The sequence below is a fragment of the Notamacropus eugenii genome, chromosome 4 (assembly GCF_028372415.1).
Source record: "Notamacropus eugenii isolate mMacEug1 chromosome 4, mMacEug1.pri_v2, whole genome shotgun sequence".
Lineage (NCBI taxonomy): Eukaryota > Metazoa > Chordata > Mammalia > Diprotodontia > Macropodidae > Notamacropus > Notamacropus eugenii.
Window position 1 is genome coordinate 168546007 of NC_092875.1, and position 18295 is coordinate 168564301.

Consider the following 18295-nt stretch of genomic DNA (forward strand, 5'->3'; position numbering starts at 1 on the left):
CACCATTGGTAGACATGTGAATTGTTCCTGCCATTCTGGAAAGTAATTTTCAGTCGTGGCTCCCAAATCACTAACTATAGATTTCTTTTGTCCCGGTCATACTGCTTCTTGGTCTATGCACCAAAGAAACCAAATAAAGAGGATATGGACTGCTATGTGCAAAGACATTTACAGCAGATTTTTTTTTGCAGTGGAAAAAGAACTAGAAATTAAGGAGGTGCATGTCCATCAACTGAGTAATGATTGAACAAATTATGATATATGAATGTTATGGAATACCATGATGATATAAGAAATGAAGAGAGGGATGGTTTCAGAGAAACCTTGAATGATTTGTATGAACGTTGATGCAGAGTGAAGTGAGGAGAACCAGGGAAATGCTATATCTTAACAACATTATAAAAACAAACAATCTTGAAAGACTTAAGAACTCTGATCAATGTACTGCCAGTCAGATCAACTGATGCCATCGGGAAAAGGTAACATACAAACAACGAGATATAGTTGTGCAACTAGGTACAAACTATACTAGTTGTTTACATTCTGTCTCCCCTGTTAGATTCTGAATTCCTTGAGGAGTGACTGTTTTTTGTTTTTTTCCTTTTAGCCTTATATTGCTACTCCCTTACTTCCAGGTAAGAGTCAGTCTCCCTTGAAATGGGTTGGGCAAGATTCCTGAAATATCTATTGGAGTCTTCCCAGGAGCCTCATTTAGAATAAACACACATGGGCATCACACACACCTTACATAGTCCCCAAACAGTCAAAGACAGAGAGAAAGGTCTCAAATATCCAAAAACATTTCTAGCAGAATTCTGTTCATTGTGTTAAAGAACTAGAAACAAAGTAAGTTCCTATTGATTCCCAAATGGCTAAAATATAAAACTGGCAACTTTAGAGAAATCTGGGACAACTTGCAGGAATTAATGTAAAGTGAATACAACCAGGAGAACAATTTACAATAATGTAAGGAAAACAAATTTGAAAAACTTTAGAACTCTAAGCAACACAATGGTCAGTCATGACTCCCGGAAGACTGCTCACAGAGCATGTTTCCTACCTCTTGGCAGAGTGATGATGGACTACAGAAATAAGGCGTACATTTTCAGGCATGGACAATGCACAGATTTGTTTTGTTTACCTATTCTTATTTGTTTCTAGAGATAACTTCTAGGAAGAAAGGAGGGAGTCGTTAGAGGAAGAATTCTGCTCTCACAAAAGGGAACAGAAAGAAGTTCAGAAGGGGACACAGTGAGGCAGTAAAACTTTGTTACCATCATGTTAAATCTATAGATGTGAAAAAACATGCAATAGAAGTTTATAATTTCATGTGTAATCATCTTTTTGGTTCTTTTTTGTATGTGGAAAAATTCATAATTGTTGAGATTTAGGTTCATAGTAATTTTTTTTAAAGAAAATCACCCCCCACTGTATGGAGGATGGATTGGAGGTGGAGACAACTCAATACATGGAAGACAATAAGGGGATTATAGCAAGTCAAGGTGGGAGAAAATGAGAGCCTGAACTAGCCAGGTGAGTGGAAAGAAAGAGATGGTTGTAAGAAATATTGCCTAGGTAGAAGAAATAAGACTTGGGAATTGACTAGAAGTAGGAAGTATGGGAGAATGAAGAGTTTGCAATATCAGTTTCATTGAAAATCTGGGTAAGAGAAAGTGTGATGGTGCCCCCTCAACAGAAATAGGGAAGTTTGGAGGAGAGGCGGATTTTGGGGAAAGATCATGAACTCTGTCTTGAACATTTGGGTATCCTTGGTAAATATATCCAGAAGACAGATGGTGATCTGCAACTATAGGTTGGGAGAGAGATTTGGGCTGGATATCTAGATTTGGAAGAAATATTGATGATAATTGATCCTATGGGAGCTAATGAGATTCAAAAATAGAGAAAGTATAAGGAGAGGAGAGAAAGGAGCCCAGGACAGTGTTGGATTGATACCCGTCATGAGTGTGAGGGATACTGAGGATGATTCAGTAAAGTATATAGAGAAGAAGTGGTCAGACAATAGAAGGAAATCCAAGACAGGGCAGCGTTATAAAAATGAAAGGAGAGTGTCCTGGAAGAAGAGGGTAGTCAAAAGTGTCAACCCCCCAAAAAGATGTTAGTGAAATAGAATGACAACTGAGAAAAGGCTATTGGCTTTAGCACTGAAGTAATTGGTGCCTTTACTAAGAACAATTTCAGTTCAGTGGCTGAAATCAAAGTCAGATTGCAAGGTGTTGGAGATTGAGAAGTGAGGAAATCGTGATGAGAATTAACAACTCTTTCTGAGAGTTTGGCTGTAAAAGGTAGAATGGCTATATGTGAAAGATTGAGAGGAGGGCAGGTTCAAGTGAATGTTTTTTGGTTTGGTTTGGTTTCAGTTTTCAGCAATCACTTCCACATGTTTCATATTTTCTCCCCCTGCCCCCAAACAGCATGCAATTTTATATGGGTTCTACACATATATTCTTATTAAACATACTTTCACATTAGTCATGTTGCTTAGAAAAATTAAAACAAATGGGAGAAACCATGAGAAAAACCAAAACAAAACATAACAAAAGAGAAAATAGTCTATTTCATTCTGAGTTCCAATTCTATAGTTCTTTCTCTGGATGCGGATGGCATTTTACATTGAGTCCTTTGGAAATATTTTAGATCCTTGCACTGCTGTGAAGGGCTAAGTCTATCAGAAATAGTCCTCACATACTGTGGCTGTTACTGTGTATAATGTTCTCCTGGTTCTGCTCATTTCATTCAGCATCAGTTCATATAAGTATTTCCAGGATTTCCTGAAGTCCACCTGTTCATCATTTTGTTCATCATCCCTAGTATTCCATTACATTCATATCACACAACTTGTTCAGCCATTCCCCAATTGATGGGCATTCCCTCGATTTCCAGTTCTTGGTTACTGGGTATGTTTTAAATATCAGGGAAGAAAGTGCTTGATAAGGAGAGATTAAAGATATGGAGAAAGAGAGAGAGAGAGAGACAGAGACAGAGAGAGGAAAAGGGAGAGAGGGAGAGGGAAAGGGAGACAGAGAGACATAGAGATAGAGACAGAGAGACACAGAGAGCTATATAGAGAGATAGAGACAGAGACAGATGGACAGAAAGAGAGGAAATGATACAGGGGAAAAACTTGAGAAGATGGGAGATGGAATCAGGAGCTCAAGGCATTGAACTAGTTTTTCAAGTATGAAATAGGGAAGAAGAGGGAACTCAGACAGACAGACAGTCTCTATTTTCTTAGTAAAGTAAGGTAGATCCTTTGCTAAAAGTGGTGTTTGAAGAGATATTGTAAGGAGACTGAGTAGAATTAAGAAAGTTCGGAATAACTTTTGTGCTTAAAGTAAAGAGGAGGGATCAGATGTTATTCAAGAAGGCAGCAAGGTAGAGGGGTTTTGCTTCTTCTTAAAGGATAGGATGGCATTTTCAGCAGGTTCTTAATTATAAAAGCAAATTGTTTCGACTACAATTTGAGTCTCTTTCTGATAGTGGTGAAAAAAAATACCCTTTATCTTCACTAGCATAAACAACTTTTCCTTAGAGTCAAAACATTCATCAGTCTGTATAGTAATTATATTGTGATTATTATATGGTGTATAGTAATAATTATATAATGTATAATAAATATTAATAATATACAGTAATAATGATATAATAATTATTATATGATATGTAGTAGTAGTAGGTCTAACGTAGTATATAGTAATACTTATAAAATTATGCAGTAATATTATATATAGTAATAATTACATAGTATATAGTAATTGTATATAATATATAATATAGTAAAAATTACATAAAATTATATAGTAAATAATAATACATATAATACAGCATATAGTAATAATTATATCTTACTCATTATTATAAAAGTTCATAAAATAATAATTACATTAAAAACTTTTTTTTTGGTGGAAAGGTAGCATTTTTAGTGTAACCACAGTCCCAAAGCCCTTTGGTATGGGACTCTTTCCTTATTGGTGGAGATGGAAACTCCAGGGGTGGAGTTGGTGAGAGGTGATGTCTTCAGTTCTCAGCCAATCTTCTTTGAGTCTCCCACTTTGGGGACTATTTAAATGGGAGTCTCCCTTCCAGACTTTCCAAGCAAGGATATTCTTTGAGTGTAGCTCAAAAGCTTTGAGAGAGAAGATGGAAGAGGCCAACATGACACCAGCTTGCTGAAATAAAAGACTGAGAAGACATGAGAGGAATCAACTGTCTTTGTCATGTTGCTGTTCTCAACTTGCTACTTGAGAGACTTTGGAATTTTCCCCTTGGGGGAAGATTCATGGCCTCTGGCACCCACCTCCTGCTTTCCTCTCCTGGCAGGAATGAAAGTTTTCCTCTGAGAAGGTGGTGGTGGGGTGGTGGAGAAGAGGCTAGAGATGTCTATTCTGCCTCCCATAGAGCCAGAATCGCAACAGACCTCTCTATACATGTAGGGCCCATTTTCTTTCTCTCCTTTTGCTACAGTAGTTTAAATGACAACTTTTTCTTGTTTGGGAATTTATAGGCGGTTGGGACTTTTTGGAAATTGGAAAGCGTGGGCCATCTTCTTGGTTGGCTAACTGATGGCATGGCAGAAGTCATGTGCTGGTACTCACTGATCAGTCAGGGCTTCATAACACAGAGAATATACGTCATATGGAAAGCCATCACCCTTGAGTCTGAGCCAAATCTCATAACAGATATTTGATGTGTCAGCACCTCAACTGACATAGGCTCATCAGGAAAGCCAGGGAGATCCCACAAGAGGATTTTGCCCTCCATGGAGGTTGGATAGTGAGACAACTCTGTCCTGAACCAGTGATGGAGACTTCTAATTCTGAGCAAGATGATGAAATTCACATCAAGTTGGGAAGGTTTAGGTCTCCCATGTTGTAGAAGTAATGTCCTATGAGTCCTGCCAGAGAATAATACTGTAATTTAGGGTTTGCCCAGGTTCATTGTCAGTAGGCTAGGTGATCTCAATGAAACAAAGCAGAAATAATAACCAGGAATAAGTGGGACTAATCTAATGGTGCCAGCAGTCTGTGTTCTGAGATTAGTACACAGATACAATTTTCCTACCCTAGGTTCTGCCCTGCTGTCAATCCTTCAGTCATAGTACATACTGTTTTTAGTTACTTGTGGGTGATCTTTACTGGAAAGGCAGTCAGATGATTGTTAGAGCTTTGAAAACTGGTGTTTCAAACCCACTAAGCTGGGCTAAGAGAATGACCCAATAATGCAACTCGATTTTTACACTAATCATATTGATAGGTGGTTCATGATGAGGTGAGTGCTGTACTCAGGCTAAGCCTGAGACAGAAACTGCTGTGGCCAATACTAAAGCTAAAAAGGAGATGTCATTTATACCTTTTTTGATCCCTCTGAAATACCACTGACCTTTAGGTCTTAGGCCCATTGATTTTATGTTATGATTTATGCTTGTCAAATGACAAACTGTTATGAAGAAAGGAAAGAAGTATCCATTACATGCTCACTATGTCCCAGATACTGTGTTAAGTGCTTTACAAATGTTATTTCAACAAACCTAGGAAGTGAGTGATAATGTCATCCCCATTTTACAGTTGAGAAAACTGAAGTAAACAGAGGTTAAGTGGCTTGGCCAGTGTCACCTACTTAGTAAGTACCTAAGGCAGGTCTTCCTGACTCCTGGCACAGCATTCTATCCACTGAGCCATGTTGCTGCTTCTGTTACCTAAGAATAGTGGTCCTTGACCTTTTCTGTATTATGGACTCCTTTGGCTGTCTAGTGAAAACCTATGGATCCCTTTTCTCAGAATAATGTTTTATATGCATAAAATATACAGGACTATGAAGGAAATCAATTTTATTGAAATATAATTATCAAAATATCAAAAACCAAAACCAAAACCAAATTCATGGACCCCTGATTAAGAACCCCTGCCCTAGAGGTCATTTCCATTTTCTTTTTGGATTACTCTTCCTTGAGAAAAATGATAAAGAAATTTTCAGGAGAGTATTGCTAATTTAAATAGCATCTCCCTCTGCTAGTGCCAATCCTCATTCTCTCTGACCAGTTGTAACAATGATTCTGAGCTTCTAAAAAGTGCTTAGTTAAGAGTGTGCACCCAGTCCACGAATTTCCTTTGCTTAGATGAGTCACTTTCAAGAACCATACTGAATAAATAATGTGATGTTGCTTTTACATTTATCTACAGTATTACTGAAGTCATGGAATATTACATTCTCTAGAGAACTGAAATTGACAAATCACCCAAAGGGCAATGGAGATATAAGTGGTATAAACAGTTTACAAGATATTTCAAACAAGGAAGTGTCATGTAGAAATGCTGTAAAGGATGTTACTTCTTTTAGGAGAATAGAAGAGAGATCTTAATAGGTTAGAAAGATAGAATAAGAGGAAATTTAATTGGGATGAATATAGTTTCCTCTACATGTGTTGAAGGAACCAAATTCACAAATACAGAATAGGAGTTGCATATCTGGTTAACAGTTCAGGTGAACTCCTAGGAGTTGAGGGATTTAGTGGATCACAAGCTCCATATGAGTCAATAGTTTGACACCACATGCAGGTAAAGAAGCTAAAATAGTCTTTGTTTACATTCAGAGAGGAATGGAGTGTAGAACAACAGGAATGATAATCCTTCTATAGCGTGCAGTGACATCTGGCTTATTGCTTTCAATTCTAGTAATCATATTTTACTAAGGACTAACAGAAATGTTTTGAAGGTGGTTGGAATGTTGAGGGTATGTTGAAGGTACTGGAGACTCTTCTATGTGTGAATCATTTTAAGAAACTGGGATAATCTTGCCTGGAGAAGGGAAAGGATGTGCTGTGAGGGAGGTCAAAGAGTATGAAAACTATTTTAGAGTATTTGAAGTACTCTCCTAGGTAACAGAGATTAGATTTATTCTGCTTGGTCCAATGTGGCAGTAGAGGCAGAGTCAGATTTCCATTTAATTCAAGGAAAGGGGAGTATTTCAAAGTCTAAAGGATTGCCTTGAAAGGGAGGGAGATTGATTTCACTGAAGTCCAATTGGAGGCTGGATTACATTTTGAAGACATACAGTAGTATTTATTCCTGGTGATTAGATAGGTTCACTATCAAAGTGTATATGAAAAGACTTTGATGGGTTTTCCACTATTTGTATTGTAGTTTTGTGATATGATAGAACATAACTTTAGCTTACCTATACTCTGTACTGTCATATTAAAATGTTATTTTGGATCATAAGTAAAAAAGAGATTTTTAAAACAAAACAACAAAAATGAAGGGAATCTCAAAGTATAAAGATCTGTATTGGTAGTTAGTGGGATTCCTCTCAATGTAGTTCATTTGGAAGTTGGATGACCACTTGTCAAGGTTATTGTAGGAGGGATTCCTGTCTAAATACAGGTTGGACTAGATGTCTTCTGAGGTTACTTCTACCTCTGAGATTCTGTGAACCTATGAGAATCCCTAATAGCATTTGTCATATGTATTTTGATGATATATTCCTAATAAATATGATTTATTTATTGGTCGATATTCCCTACCTGACTGTCTTGACACCCCAGGGAAATCCTCAGTTCAATTTTGGACACAAATAACTGGGGAGGAAAATATTGTTGTCACAATAATATTTGACTATCATTGAATAAAAGAGGATTCTAGATTTATTGTCCATTTCTTCTATTCACAGAATCAACTATTGATTATCTTTATCAATGGAGGAGGTAAAAATAGGAATGTTACAGAATGAAGTAAACTAAAAAGCGAATTAGGTATTTTTGTCCCTACATGAGCTCAAGCAAAGATGGAATTCTGGAGTTGGATAAAGAAGATCTGGTTTTAAATCCTCCTCTGACACTTACTAACTTTGTGATGAGCTACTTAGGCAACTGTAAGTTACACTCTATACTATAGTCTTTCAGTGACTGAAAGCCCAGTTCCTTGGTGTGTTCATATATTTCTGATGATTCTGAGTATACATATTTCTGATGATTTGGGAATTCATTTCTAAATGGTTAAGGCATTAAGTAAAGTCCTGACTCAGATTTCAACTTCTCCTCCCTAATTTGTCTTTGTTTTGTCTTCTCTCAAGATTGTATCAAGCAGTAAAACTTGTTCCAAAAAACCTTTAGTCTTGGTATTTCATAAATCCTCTGGCCATAATGTCAAAAAGGATAAACTGAGAATGTGAAATAGCGAGTAGATTAAGCACTATTTTGGAGACGGTGTGATCAAGTGGAGAGTGCTGAACTCGAGGATAACACTAACACTTAACTCCAGCCTCAGATGCTTATAAACTACGTAGCTATGGACAAATTACTCAGTCTGGCTGTTACTTCAAATATGGATAATACTGTCTGTAACAGGGATGTTGTGAGGTTAAAATAAAGGAAAGTCTGTAAGGCACTATACAAATGTGAGCTATTATTCTTACAAAGATCAATGCAGAGTGCAAGATAATCAGTAATGAGATTATTCTGGGTACCTGTGGTAAATAAACCTGAAGTAGAGGCAGCAAAGGAGTTCTGCCAACAATAAAGAATTGACTGCAAAAGAGAAGCATCTGGTTCCTATTTTAAAAATGAAGTTGGTGCAAAGAATAAGAATAAAAAGGTCCATGCAACCCCAAGTAAGAAACATGCATTGAAAGCTGAATAATAAAGACAGGGAAAGAGAAGATTTTTTTCTACACAGAGTCATATAAATGGGAAACCAGTAGTAACATTTAACATGTCTCAACGCTTGAGCCATTTACCCTCTCACACACTCAAGGCACTGAGCAATAAGTGCATATCACAGAGGACTAATTCTTTTTGAGCAACTGTAATTGTTTCTTGCTACTTTTTTTTTTGACTTTGTCAATGAGTCAGTCAATAAGCATTTAGTAAGCACCTAGCATGTGTTAGAGGCTGTGCTAAGTGCTGGGGATACAGAAAGTAGCAGTCCTTATCCTCAAGGACTCCACAGTATAATGGAGAAGACAACATGAAAACAAACTATGTATAAAAAAAGATATGCACCGGATAAGTAGGGAATAATTAAAAGAGGGAAGACACTAGAAGTAAGACAGACCTGAAAAGACTTCCTATAACAGAAAGGATTTATTTGGGACTTGAAGGAAGCCAGAGAAGCAAGAAGGCAGAGTTTTAAAGAATTTGGAGTTAGTTCAGTAGAGTCTTTACTGACTCTACCTCCAACTTTTACCTCTTCCCTCATGTCATGTCATGTCATATTGTCACTAGGTAAGACGTGGTGCATAGGAATTGCAATAATGACTTCCTTAATCAATCTGTTTAATTTTCTTTTTGAATTTCATAGGATTATTTATTTATAACTCTGTACTATCAGATTTGTTTCACAATCTATAGCCAGTGTTACCCAGCCATATAAATTTGAAGACTTCTTTTCATTATCCCCTTTTATTTTAAAGTGAGGTTCATGTTATCCTTTAATTTCTGGATTTAATTTAATTTAAATTTTGCTAGAATCAACAGGTCAACCTGAACATCCACTTTTCCTTAATTCTGGTCTCAAGAATCCCACAGCTGTTTCTATTAACCTTTTCCACTAAGTGCTAGTCTAGAAAGGCTAGACAACTCTAGAAGCCTGACAACTCCAGAAGAAATGCCAGGAGCAGAACAGAGGTCTATATACAACGTTTGTAGATCTGACCAAGGTCTTTGACACTGTTAGTCATGAGGGCTTATGGAAAATTGTGTCAAAATATGGTTGCCCAAAGAAGTTCATCAGTATTGTATATCCATTCATGATGTCATGCTTGCCTGGGTTCTAGAGAGTAGATAATGCTCTTGTGCTTTCCCAGTCACCAATGGAGTGAAACAGGGCTGTGTGCTTGCTCCCATGCTTTTCAGCATGATGTTTTCAGCCATGTTATCAAATGCTTTCAATGAGGATGAACACGGCATCAAGATCAACTATTGTACTGATGGTCAATTCTTCAATTTGAAAAGGCTACAAGCCAAGACCAAAGTGGAGGTAGTATTGGTGCGTAATCTGTTTGCTGATGATGCAATGCAGCCTCTGAAGCTGAGATGTAACAAAGTATGGATCAATTGTCTGCTGCCTGTGCTAATTTTGGTCTAATAATTAGCACCAAGAAAACACAGGTGCTCCATCAGCCACCACCACACCAGCCATGGGACCATCAATTACAACATATGGAGAAGTTTTGAATGCTGTGAATAAGTTCACTTACCTTGGTAGTATACTTTCCAGGGATGTACACATTGACAATGAGATTGATGCACACATTGCCAGAGCTAGCTCAGTGTTTGGGAAGCTCCAAAGAAAAGTTTGGGAGAGAAGAGGTATTAGACTGACTACTAACCTGAAGATGTACAGAGCCATTGTGCTGACCTCATTGTTGAATGCCTGTGAAACATGGACAGTTTACCAGTGCCATGCCAGGAAACTGAATAGCTTCCATTTGAACTGTCTTAAGAAGATTCTGAAGATCACCTGGCAGAATAAAGTACCAGACATTGAGGTCCTTGCTCGAAATAAACTGCCAAGCATTCAAACTATGCTTCAGAGAGCACAACTCTGATGGGCTGTCTACATTATTCAAATGTGAAACATATGCTTGCCAAAAAGACTATTTTATGGAGAACTTGCATGGAGCAGGTGATCACATGGTAGTCAGAAGAAGCGATAGAAGGACACTCTCAAGGTCACTCTCAAGAACTTTGGATTTGATTATGTGATATGGGAGACACTGGCACAGGACTGCTCAGCATGGTGTGCCCATATCAGAAAGGGTGTTGTGCTCGAGCAAAGCAGAATTGAAACAGCACAAAGGAAATGTAGGATGTGCAAATTTGGAGTAACCACCCCAAATATTCATGCAGACTATCTGTGCCCAAACCGTAGTAGGACATTCTGAGCTCATATTGGTCTGATCAGCCATAGTCAGACACACTGAAACTTGACTTTATCATGGTAATGTCATTTTGGTCCTCTTTGAGAACAAAGGACAACAACCAACCAGTCTAGAAAGGTTAGAATTATTCTTCCTGACTGATTCAGTCATTTCTGCCAAAGTCTCTAGTCAGGAATGTACACATAAGAAAGGGACTAGAATTGTAGAGGGACTTAAAATTACAACACATTAGGATTCGTCATTGAAGAAGACAGGACTTAGGAGATGTTTGATCACTCCTTTCAGGGTCTTGAAGGATTTTCTAATGAAAAGGGTTTAAACTTATTCTTCTCGATTCTAGAGTGCAGAAGCAGAATGAGTAGGTGGAAGGTCTGGGGAGGCAGCTTTCAATACAATATAAAGAAGACCTTTATTTTTTAAAAAAAGTTATTTCTTTTCAATGAAGAGTAATTGTATTTTCTCTCCTTCCCACCTTTCCCCCACTCCTACTGGGAAAAAAAAGAGAAACAAATTTTATATTTGCCATCTTCAAAAATGTATCTTGATCTCCAAAAATATATCTGCATCTTGTTGCAAGCCTGGTATTCTTCAATTTCATTGAAGTTCTTAAGTCTTTAAAGGTTGTTTGTCTTTACAATGTTGTTACTGCATAAATTGTGTTTTTGGTTTTTACTCACTTCAGTCTGCATCAGTTCATACAAGTTTTTCCAGGTTGCACCGAACCCATCCCTTGCATCATTTCTTAGAGCATGGTTTCATGACATGCATATACCATAATCTGTTTACCCATTCTATCACTGAGGGGCACCCTCTTAATTTCTATAGCAAAAACAGCTGCCATAAATATTTTTGTGCACATGAATCTTTTTTTGATCTCTTTGAATATATCTCTTCTAAAACAGAGTTAAGTGAAAAACCAGCATTCTATATCCAAACTATATCTCTACTAAGGATTTTCCATTTCACTCCACTACTTGTGATTCTTTCCTAGTATTTCATTTTTCTGTCTCTGCAGATGCAGCTGTTGTCATGCAGACTAATAAAGTAATGTTCTCTCAAAAGAGGTCATGCCTTATTGCAGTTTCTGACTCAATTCTCAGAGGCATGCTCTTTTCTGTATTTTCAGTATCTAGATAATAAAGATTGAACTTGATTACAAGTAAAGAAGGGCAGATGCCTTCATTATTTTCTATACTAACTTAATATTCATTCTATTCCAACTTCAGATGTGTCTCAGATAATCATCCTGATATCTATTTTGGTTATCACAATGAAATTAATCTCATTGATTAATTTGGAAAAATTACATGTGGAATGGGTTGATAATGAAAGAACTAATTAAACAGTCAGTCTACTCTTTCTAGATTTTTAAAAAATAAGTATATTTTAATGAATTATTTTCATTGTCACTACTGATAATAACATTCATTTATTTATGAATTAGAATGCTTTGCATGTGTAATACCTCCCTCAAGTTTCACTTTACTTAACTTCCAAAGGCACTGGCAGGTTTGTTTCCTAAAAGGGTGACTGCTAGTACGTTCAGGATTCTAAAGGTAACCTTGTAGGTGAATATCCTTTTGAACAATAGTTCATGGGGCCTTACTAATATTTCCTATTGTCAATCAGCCAGTAGAATCAGATCGTTCTTTAGAAAAGACAAAATAAAAACGGTTTATCAAGAACAGTAATAACAAAGCATTTTTTACCCTTCCACCTCTCAACAACATGGGTGTATTCTGCTACAAATATACATAGAGTTCATAAGGGGAACAGTGACATGATTTTAGACTGTAATGATAGTGGGGTACATGCATAAGGGACACACATCACCCAGGCAACTCTTAACTCCAGAACTATGGAGTCTGGTTATTCTTTCTTTCTCCTCATAACGTTCATTGTAAGTTTAGGCACTTGTGATGTATCTAGGTTGACTCTTTGCAAGGTATGGTGGTTTGGGTCAGTGGGCAAGTCCATGGTTGGACTGGGTCAAGCAGATCAATCAGCCCCTGTGGTGCTCAAGCAGGATCAGCTGCTTCTGGACTGGGAAATAACTGTCAATCAGTCAGTTCTGCTGCTCCCCTGTTAAGGCCTGCCTCGACCAAGCAGGTTGCTCAGCTTCTGGGCTCTTCTGAGGGCATGATATCTCTACTGGATGGGTCAATTGTCTGACCTATTCCAGTTTGCTCTTAGGTAGGAAGTTTCATGAAATCTTTTCTACTGACTTGGCTGGGTGGTACTGCTACCAATCTCTTCAGCCAGAATACTGTTTTTAGGTGAACAGTTCAATCTGCTAGGGCAACAGCCTTTAGTTTAGAAACAGCAGGAGTTTTAACTCCCAAAGAGCCTCAGTTCCAGGCAGGATATGGGAGAGATCTAGCCTCTCTAACAAGACAATCCTTCAGCATCAAATGTTTCTTCCCTTAGTAAGGAGCACACTTGCCTTAAGGTGATTACTTTCAATTTAGTTAGGACAACCTCTCTACTCCTTTGGGGATCATACATAAGTGTCTAGGGACACAAGTATAAAAGTAGATTGTCTACTGGAGACAAATTATTTTCTGGCTGGCTTTTTCACGTGTAATTTAGCTATTCAGGCCTCAGACTCTTTCTAGTGTAGGGATATATATTTTATATTTACCGGTCTTCTGCTTTACATTTCCTTTTTTGTTGCTGCTTCATTTATAGTTTTGTTTAAAAAAAAAAAACCCAATAGAACTTTCGCAGCCTGACCAGCTATCCCCCCAGCTACCCTCCAAAATGGCATCAACTGTCAAGGATCAGCTTATCTTGAATGTCCTAAAGGAGGACCAGGTTCCCCAGAACAAGATCACTGTTGTTGGGGTTGGTGCAGTTGGCATGGCATGTGCCATTAGTGTCTTAACAAAGGAATTGGCTGATGAACTTGCCCTAGTTGATGTAATAGAAGACAAACTAAAGGGAGAGATGATGGATCTCCAGCATGGCAGCCTTTTCCTCAAAACGCCAAAGATTGTTTCTGGAAAAGACTACAGTGTGACTGCAAACTCAAAGCTGGTCATTGTTACGGCTGGGGCACGTCAACAAGAGGGAGAAAGTCGTCTTAATTTGGTCCAGCGTAATGTGAATATCTTTAAATTCATCATTCCTAATATTGTTAAATACAGCCCTAATTGCAAGCTGCTTATTGTTTCCAATCCAGTGGATATTTTGACATATGTGGCCTAGAAGCTAAGTGGCTTTCCTAAAAACCGTGTTATTGGAAGTGGTTGCAATCTGGATTCTGCCCGTTTCCGTTACCTAATGGGGGAGAGACTTGGTGTCCATTCTTTAAGTTGTCATGGATGGGTCCTTGGGGAGCATGGAGACTCCAGTGTTCCTGTGTGGAGTGGTGTGAATCTTGCTGGTGTGTCTCTAAAGAACCTTCATCCTTCTTTGGGAACTGATTCTGATGCAGAAAATTGGAAAGATGTTCATAAACAGGTGGTTGAAAGTGCTTATGAGGTAATCAAACTGAAGGGCTACACTTCCTGGGCCATTGGTTTGTCTGTGGCAGATCTGGCAGAAAGCATTATGAAGAATCTTAGGAGAGTGCATCCAATTTCCACCATGATTAAGGGCCTATATGGCATTAAAGAGGATGTCTTCCTTAGTGTCCCATGTGTCTTGGGGCAGAATGGCATTTCAGATGTGGTGAAGGTCAACCTGAATCCGGAGGAGGAGAGCCGTTTAAAGAAGAGTGCAGATACTCTTTGGGGAATCCAGAAGGAGCTGCAATTTTAAAGCCTTTGAATGTGCTGCCATAAAGAGAACAGGACAGGGGTTGAGGGGTTATGTATGATCTGCTTCTCAGATAGACCAAATCCTTCCTCTGATTAGCGACTAAACACCAGAAGTGTAAAACCTGTGAACACACTCTAGTTTCTTCCTAAAGTTAGAAATGGGGAATAGAACCCTGTTGTAGTTTGCATATGATGCTGAATATGACCTGTATAGTCTCAGTGGTTGGTGTCAAGCAGAGCCAGTGGCCCACAGGTATATAAACTACCTGCTTTGTGTGTAGGTGCTACAAGTTCCCTTAGGTCCAGAAGACAACACTCCTGGATACAAAACACCATACAGTAGTAATTCTTTATTGATGCATTGATTACCTTTGTGCCTCCCCTCCATTAGGGCACTACAGCATGGCCCCCATGTATCACCTTTCTAGAGGACCTGATTTTGTCTGCCTATATATATATATCAATAGCTGTAAATTTCCATATTATATAAAAAGATCTGTATGTGTACAACAACACAACCAATTCCTCAAGTGTCATACTAACCCTAAATACTGAATAAACAACAAATAACTGATAAAAAAAAAAAAAACCCAACAAGGCAAATCAATAAAGTAGTTTTGAGAATGACATGAACAAGGTCTTTGAGATTGGGAGTCTGGGGTAGGTGGCAATAGTATTTTCTTTACTTTCTTGACCAGGTGTTTAGCTCCTGGGGTATCATGCTCCACAAGAACATTCAAGACCTCTACCATGTCTGCTCAATGTAGGAAGAAATGTCTATTTCATCAGACACTTCAATGATGTCAACCCTTCTGATGTCATTGGTCCTCTTTGAAGATGAAGGACAAATAGCATCAACAATGACAATTCACTGGTGTTGACCTTGAAATGGTCCTAGATATCTTTGAGGATTTTGGCATCATTTTCATCTAACACAGATGTCATGGCCAAACCCTTTGTACTAAACTAATCTGCCCTGGTCATTCTTTGAGTTCTCTGGCATGTCATTAAGGACAGTGTTCACTCATTCATTATCTATACTCTGGTCAAGCAGGTTAATGACCATAAGAACATGACCCTGGAAATCTTGAACTGCTGCTATTGGGACAATCTCTCCCCTTGGGATATCTTACAATGGATAACAATGGCTAGAAAGTTTTATTTCACTGGAAGCTAAGCCAGTATGATGCAGTGCTGTACGAATTTCACAAAGAACTCTACCTGGTTGAATTTAAGAATATCCAGGAAGCTGAAGAATTTTCAGTTCTTCTTATAATCTTTCAGTTCACATAATACTGTTGCATTCCATGCAATGTCATCTCTGTCTCATCATATTCATGAAGATCTCCATTGAATCTTTCCTGAACTTGTGGCAGACCAGACAGATCTTTTTGTCCTGGGTAGCATTTAATTTCATGTACAGTTTCTCATGATGAGGTCATCTGGAAAACTTCCTGGATATTCTGATACATTTCACAATGATTGAACATTTTGTTACACTTATTCAGGATAAAATCTTTTATGAGAATGAGATTTTTATTTTGGGTCAGGGTCCCCATGACAATGAAGAGCAGCTAACTGGCACAGTAAATAGGATGCCAGGCCTGAAGTCAGGAAGACTCATCTTCCTGAGTTCAAATCTGGCCTCATATACTTACTAGCTGTGTGACTCTGGACAAGTCACTTAATCCTGTTTGCTTCAATTTCTCATCTATAAAATGAAGGGGAGAAGGAAATGGCAAACCATTCCAGTATCTTTGCCAAGAAAACATCAAATGGGATCACAGAGTTGGACACAACTGAAATAACTGACAAGAACAACAATAACTCCATGACAATATGTAGACAATTCTTCCTCAGTACCACCTCCATCATCTTTCTTTAATTGATAGATTACTAAAAACCAATACCACCTTGACATTGGACATGTATTTGGAGAAATGCTCATCCTCCTTGCTAGTCTGAAAGGTCAGTTCCTGACTGTGACATATCACTAGCAGAGACATCTGACTGGTGACTGGCAGAGATTGCTGCAACATGACCAGCACAAATGCAGCTGTCTTTCCTATGCCTGATTTGGTCTGGTACAAGACATCTATTTCCAGTATGACCTGAGGGATACACTCAGGTTGAACTTCAGATGCTCAAAACCGCAATCTACACTGGCCTGGAGTGGCTCTGGCTTGAGTGGGCAGTCATAAAAGCCAGAATTCTAGAGGGAGATATAGGAACCTTCCACACCATCCTTTGAATGGGCCTCAGCTCCATCCTCCTCAGCTGCTATCTCCACTTCATCATCTTCATAATCCAGGAGTTTGTTGTCCAAATCATTCTTTGCCATGGTTGGGTGAGGGGAAGGAGATGCCTTAATAAACTCTAGGAACACTGGGGGCAGATGAGCTGATGTGGTAAAATTTCAAGGAGCAACAACTTCTTTTCCACACGTCAGTTCTTCATTTACTTGGAGACAATTACCATGAGTGGCAATGGAGTACAGAGGAAAGGGTGATGGATTTGGAATCAGAAGACCTGGATTCAGATTATGGTTCTGATGCTTATTGATTGTGTGTTTATTGGCTAATTGACATATCTTTGCTAGGTCTTGGTTTTCTCATTTGCAAAATGAAGGTCTGCATTAGATGATCTCCAATGCACCTTCTGGGTCTAAATTTATGATTCGATAGAGTCCTTTCTTCAAGCTGAATATTTCTAGTCCCTTCAACTAATTTTCATATGGTATGTTTGCTATTATACTGATTCTTGTCCCCTGGACCTTCTCTAGCTTTTCAATGACCTTCTTAAAATATAGTGTCTAGAACTGAGTAGAATTGTCTACATGTGATATGAACAGGGCAGAATGCAAAAAGATTATCAATTCCCTAAGTTCTGGACACTATGCCTCTCTCAAGTCAGCCTAAAATTGGATTTGCTATTTTTGTTTTGCCCAAGAAATCTTTCTCTGGCTAGAGGACTATACACGTATTATGGGTGTTATATATATAATCTATATGTTACATATAATATATAATGTCATCCCTAGAAATGACAGCAGTGGGAGGAGTGCCAAGAGTTCCCCAAAAAGAAATATGTGAATCTTGATTTCCTAGACAGCCAAGACCCATGTATTTCTTTTTGAAGAACTCTTGGTAGAAGCCTCCTTCCTTCAACTGCTGTCATTCTTTGGGCTGAGAATATATCTGCTCTTAGAACACTCTTCTTGGGCTGTGTTGTTAAGCACATGTCTAGTTGTGGCATGCGGCTACTCCTTTTTTCATCAGCAGCTGTGCTTAGTTTCCAATAACAACACAGAACATCAGGTCCCCACCCCCATTACTCCCTGATCCCCTTTTTAGCCCCCCACCCCTAGCTTTTCAGCTTCCTTTTGTTTGTTGCTTTCCCCCATTAAATTGTTAGTTCCTTGAGGGTAAGGACTGTCTTCTTTTTCTTACTTGTCTCCTCAGGGCTTGCACAGTGCCTGGCACATACTTAGGCACTTAGTAAATATTTATTGAATTCAACTGAATGTGCCTCTGCCCCAAGTCACCACAAATAGCTCTTGGATTGAGGAGAGTGAGAAATTCCCTGTATGTGAGATTTTTTAATCTTAACCTGATACCTGTAAACTTGTTTTTTCGCTG

General features: G+C 38.4%; 2 pseudogenes across 1 annotated transcript; one reads left to right on the forward strand and one right to left on the reverse strand.

Annotated features, from left to right (window-relative positions):
* Positions 1 to 13615: 13615 nt before the first annotated feature.
* On the forward strand, positions 13616 to 15246 carry LOC140500759 (L-lactate dehydrogenase A chain pseudogene; annotated as a pseudogene). Its single transcript, XR_011965861.1, has one exon. The product of XR_011965861.1 is annotated as an L-lactate dehydrogenase A chain pseudogene (transcript).
* Positions 15247 to 15434: 188 nt separating this feature from the next.
* On the reverse strand, positions 15435 to 16998 carry LOC140502373 (spliceosome RNA helicase DDX39B pseudogene; annotated as a pseudogene).
* Between the last annotated feature and the right edge of the window lie 1297 nt (positions 16999 to 18295).